General features: G+C 40.6%; 1 pseudogene; it reads left to right on the top strand.

The window, feature by feature from the left end:
- LOC109823322 overlaps positions 832-6,112 on the top strand; it is an 8,552-nt pseudogene continuing 3,271 nt past the window's right edge.

A 6,112-nucleotide genomic window follows, 5' to 3' on the forward strand; every position in this document is an offset into this window, starting at 1 on the left:
GCCAAATATTCTTCAACCACCAGAAGCAACCCATATCAAGGAAAGTGTGACCCGTCCCCGGCCTCTCTTCATCAATCAGCAAATCGTTATAATGGCCGGAGAAGCTGGGGAAGCATTTGAAGAACTCCCAGCATTTGTGGATGTGAAGCTCTCGCCTCACCTTAAGGAAGTGTTTCACTCCCCATTTGCTGTCTTCTAATAGCTGCAGAAGGGGAATGGAAATATCTGCGATGCTCAGTGCCGACATTAATTCAGGACGATGAAGGACGAGCCATGTCATTAGATAGGTATACGGAAGCTTGACCTTGACAGTAGGAATCTTGGTCGACGGCTTGTGCCGCACCTGTGTGAAGCCATTAACTAAGTGCCGAAGTCCGTAGTGTATATCGGCGACCATCGCTAGAAGAAGGGAAAGGTCTCTCCCATAAGCAAGCTGGATGGCTAGAAAGAGAACCTCTATCTGTAAGGCGTCAGAGAACTGGTACGGCACGCCGTACTTCTTCAACCAAATAGCAAGATATCCTGCCAAAAGAGTCATAGGCCGAATCCACTTATGTGTATGCCACAGGAACATCCTGAACTTAGTCCCCGCTGGAAATTTTCCCTTAACAACAGGAATAGTGTATGATTGAGCTCCGATCTTCTCAATCAGTTTATTGATTTCTTTGGGAGTCAGAGGTTCTAACTTGCAGGCTGCTTCACCAGAATCATACTCCAGATGCTTGAACAAGTAGTCAACAAACTTCTTTAGGCTTAACTGTGAGAACTTCTTCTTCGCCAGAACACCTACGCTAGCTAAAGTCGTCTGATAATGACACATGAGATCCCACAATGTGTCGTAAATGTCGGGAGAGGCTCTCTTTATTTGATTCAGCTATCGGCCGGGAGGGAAATACTCTTGATATGGATGATCACCCGTAGGTAGTCCCGAAACCTTCTGCATCTTATGAAAAGCCAGCCCTAGATCTCCATGATGAGTCAAAAAGGCGTTAGTGTCATGATTGTAAAGTTCCAACAATGCTAAGAAATGGTATGAGCTAATCGGTAATCCACACATGCTGGCACGTATCGGAGTATATAATCCGTTATTCTTCAGCTCATCTCCCCAGTGCCCAAGAACGTAACCCGTCATGTGGGTCCACAACTTCTTCGCCGATGAGTGCACCCAACCATAACACTTATATCCTGACCCGGGCAACTTTCTCCCTAATCTGGCAAGCCGATTCCTTGTCGTGTTGGCAATTATCGGCATCTCATTCGTTGGGGCTATATCTTGTCCCAGAATGCCAGGACGGAGTCCACGAATAAAGTTTCTATCACTAGAACCTGGGGTCGTCTGATGAGTGATGAACCCACAATAAACTCACTCATGATCATCCGTCAGACGCCAAGACATCTCCCGCTTCGCGGCTTGCGCCCCTAGACGTACTAGTGTATATTGGTGAGGGATCGAGGGAAGATATAGAAGACTCCTACCATCGTAATTCAGCTAATATTCATCCTCAAGAGTCAGCATAGCCAGGTCTTCAACATGATCACCAAACAAGCAATCAGGCTTCCTCAAAGTTTGAGTGGAGCTTGGATCCTTAGTAAGTGGGGCATCAGTAATTAGTCATCGCAGTGTACGGCAATCCACATCTCACACAAACCGAGGAATTTACTCGGGCCCATGCGGATGGAATTGAGGAGTAGTGGCGACGAGTGGTGCATTGTCAGCAGAAGTGTAAATCTCGCTGCTACCACCACTTGCTGCATGAGGCGAGAACACATCCAAGGAGAATTCGACTGAAACAAATAATGCACAATTACAAAAATATTTTTAAGGCAAGGCAAGGAGTTGAACTCATCTCCCAGATCTGCAAGATAAAGTTACTGCCTTACAAATTGGCGAGACGATTTTAACTATTTTACACACAAGGGACAACGTACATTGTTATGAAAAATAATGGGACAATATACCCCCCCTCTACGGAGTTCAATACAGCATGAAAATTGCCCCTTTTTCCTTAAGACGTGTTTTGATAAGACAAAACACATCTTTTAAACGTTAATCCTCACAAAATAGGATATTAGCTCTTCCCGAATGCCTCGCAAAGGAGACAAATGAGGATGCGATATTCATAATATTAATTTTGAATTTACAAAGGTGATAAAAGCTCACCCCTGAATGATGAAGCTGCAGGAGTCGTTCTTTCAACATGTTGAGAGGCCGATCAACTCCTATGAATACGTGGCGGCCTCAGAGACATTGCTAATCTGCAGTAAAAATCGACGGTTCAGGTAAAATTTCAAATGTGAGATATTGAACCAATTTAGGAGCCTAAAATTAAAAGGAAAATTATAAATTTTGACCAAAATCCTAAAAATTAGGATTTTTTGGTTGAAGTATAGTTAAACCTACGGGATGCATACATGCAAGCAACGAGTTCAATTCTACAACCAAGTCAGACGGTTCGACATCTACACGATATTAACATTGGTTCATGTTCGAATGCTCAAGATCAAGGCCTTAACAAAAAGTCCCAAACAAGTTAGACCATGGGTTAAGGTTCTAATATTTTTCCTCTAAATCCAAGTTTAATTTTAGCCATGATTGAGGGAGGGAAATCCCAAAACCTCTCATGATAAATTTCGGCCATCACCCTCACCATCAAAACCAAATTTCGGCCATGATTAAGTGGGGAAATCAAGACCCTCATAACCAAGTTCATACCACATCCCATGAACTCTGGAATCAAATAACCCTCTTGAATCAAAATCAATACATAGAGGCCATGAAGAAAAGAAGCTTTACCCAAGAAGAAGCTTGAGCCCAAAAAAGAAGAAGAGCCCAAGCCTTAAACTCAAGAACCCACCAAAGAACCCTAGATCCTGAGGATGATTTTTGGCCAAGAACAAGAGGGGAAGAAGATGAAAGGGTTTAGGGGTTCTTAAAAGCTTGAAATCTTTTTATAAGAAGCTTTCAAGAGTCCTTAAAGAGTTGGGTTTAGAAGAGTTTGATTTGAAGAAGAGTTTGGAGGAGTTTAGGAAGAAGAAGAGAGGGAAAAGAGGCTAAAATTTTCGGTCTTGAAAAAACCCCCCAAAACCAGTTCTCTCTCTCTCTCTCTCTCTCTCTCTCTCTCCTCCTCTCACGTGCACTCTCTCTCTCTCTCTCACATGCCCGTGCGAGACACTCGTAAGTGTCTCGCACACGAGACATGTGTGAGTGTTTCACACGTATGCGAGATAATCACATGTGTCTCGCACCCAAGGAGGGGTGAACGAGTAATTTTGGCATTGTTTTTTGTCTGTTTTTGACTGTTTTCGCTCGTTTTGATGTATTTGGGGCCCATATTCACACTCCAATGAGTATACGAGTATAAACTGACCTCCGACGGGTAAACAAGGTTAAACTGATTCTCGAAACTCTAAGGAGTATATGAGTATAAACTGATTCTCCATGCTCCAACGCCTTAAGAACTTAAACTGTGTAGACTTCAACTAATGTATGAGTATAAACTGTGTCAATGCCGGTTAACATGTTGATATTTTCACCAAAAAAGACTCAGTTATATTCACGCCATAAAGAAGGTCGACGCCGATCAATGCGCTGATAATGTTGCCGAAATAAGGCTCAGGAAAAATTCCAGGTGAGAGGATAATTCCGGAGAGTTCAATTGTAATTCAGATACAAAATCCCGATGAAGATAACCAGTTCAACGTCGATTCAACAATGCGAGCTAATGGTCAGACGATAAATACAGCACCGGAAGAATTTTAGACTATTTGATAAAATACTAAATAGACTAAAAGCTAGAGAAGTCAACAAATTGAAGGTTGGGCTTATATTATCCAAAGTATTCTAGTCTTCTCTATAAAAGAATGAGGCTGAAACACTTTAGAGGGGGTATCTGTAGACGTCAAAAATTGCCTATAGGTTCCCGCATGTAGCTCGAGATGAAGAGAAGGTGATGAACATCACTATCCGAGTCAAAGAGGACCATCCGATACCGTAAAGAAGCAAGGAAATGAACGAAGCAAGTCGGCGAAGCATACGAGTCAAAGAAACGCGCGAAACGACGGAGAAACAACACAACCAGAGCTGTGTTTCATACACAGAGTGTAAAACACACCTGGATGTTTCGCACTATGTGCGAAACACACCAAAGTGTTTCTTACACATGTGTGGAACACTCATATGTGTTTCGCACCCCTGCAAAACACACAACAATGTTTCGCCCGTTCAGCCTCTCGACAATGTGTTTTTCAATAGATTTACGGGATTCGTTCATTCTACAGCATCCCTAACTACCTTGGGGTTATCTTTAAATATGGTAAAACCGTTATTAACTAAAGATAAGGCCAAATCACGAATTATTATCCGAAAACACATCGTCCTAAGCCTATAAATACACCCCTAGGACCCCTATACACGGGGGGATCGGGAATTTCGATCTTTGAGATGAGTTGCTGACCTTGTGAGAGGAGAGCCACAAATTTTAGATCTAAAGGCGAATTCTTAAGCATAAAGAAGAACCTTTGGAGAGATCCGCACACTATCACTTGTTCCCTCAAGATCATACTGTCGTTTTGATCTTGAGAAGGGTATTTATCTTATATTATTGAGATATTTACTTCCATTCTTATTTCTATAAGAGAATGGGAATGATAAGCCTTCTTCACGATCAACTGGATCTGATTTTTGACGGTCCACAGATCAACAAGTCCCCGGTACAGGCAAAGATTCCACGCAAGCAGCGATCGATAAACGATATATACACACACACGTATGTATGTATGCTAGTTTTATTGGATATGGAATAAATTTTTATTATAGAGGCATGTCCATATTTATATCTGTGTGTGTATATATATATAGACACACACAGATACAAATATTGATATGCCTCAATGTACATATGTATGTATGTATTTTTATATATATACACACACACGTATGTATGTATGCTAGTTTTATTGGATATGGAATAAATTTTTATTATAGAGGCATGTCCATATTTATATCTGTGTGTGTATATATATATAGACACACACAGATACAAATATTGATATGCCTCAATAATGAAAACTCATTCCATATCTAGAATGAATTATACATATATATACACACACAAATATGGATATGCCTTAGTCAGTAAAATTACTGGATATTGAATGAATTTTCATTACCGAGGCATATTCATTTTTGTATCTGTGTGTGTGTGTGTTTGTGTGTATATATGTATGTATGTATATATATATAATCTTAGCGGATATGGAATGAATTTACGTTACGCAGGTATATCCATATTTGTATGTGTATTCAAAATTGATAAGCGGATACGGATATTAAGTATCATATCCAAAATGTATTCGTACAGTTTGCAACCATAGAGGAAAGCAACCATCTTACGTTCTTTGGTTTCCCTTGCTCAATGTATACATGGAATAACATCATGGATTGGATCCAAGTCTACCTGTAGCTGGGAATGTCTAATTGATTAGATTTCTATAAGATTGAAGGGACAAGGTTTAAGCAAAAAATTAAAATATAATGATTTTTGCGGTGGCAGTTTACAAGCTTTTGGCGAGTAACGATCTTGAGGGTTTTTATGCATACAAGCTAGGAGAATGAAGTTTTTGATCAGAGCAATTAAAACTATCTTGACTATTTTTCTTAGCAGTGATGTTTCCGAAGATTGTAAAAATGTGGATATGGAGCTTGTAGAATGTTAGTGTTTTTACTTTTCACTAGTAGAAAAATGAACAAATTAGACGGAACAAACTAGACGAATTTTTTTCCGTCTATTTTGCCTCAAACAAGATGGAAAAAAAATTTGTCTAGTTTGTTCCGTTTAGTTTACATCAATCTAGACGGAAATTTCATCTAGGTTGTCTACAAAAAATCAAAACCCTAACCTTTCCCAACCCCCCGCCACCCCCCCCCCAAAAAAAAAAAAAATTCAAACCGGATCCTCTCTTTTCATTTCCCCACCTCTTTTTTCTCCCCTCCCTCTAAAAACCCCCCAAACCCTTTCTCTCTCTACGAACCCCCAAATCTCTCTCTCTCTCTCTAAAATGGCGACGGCGAGCGACCTCCCAATAGACGACGATGACTTTTGCATGGCCTGTA

The sequence above is a fragment of the Asparagus officinalis genome, chromosome 9 (genome assembly GCF_001876935.1).
Source record: "Asparagus officinalis chromosome 9, Aspof.V1, whole genome shotgun sequence".
Lineage (NCBI taxonomy): Eukaryota > Viridiplantae > Streptophyta > Magnoliopsida > Asparagales > Asparagaceae > Asparagus > Asparagus officinalis.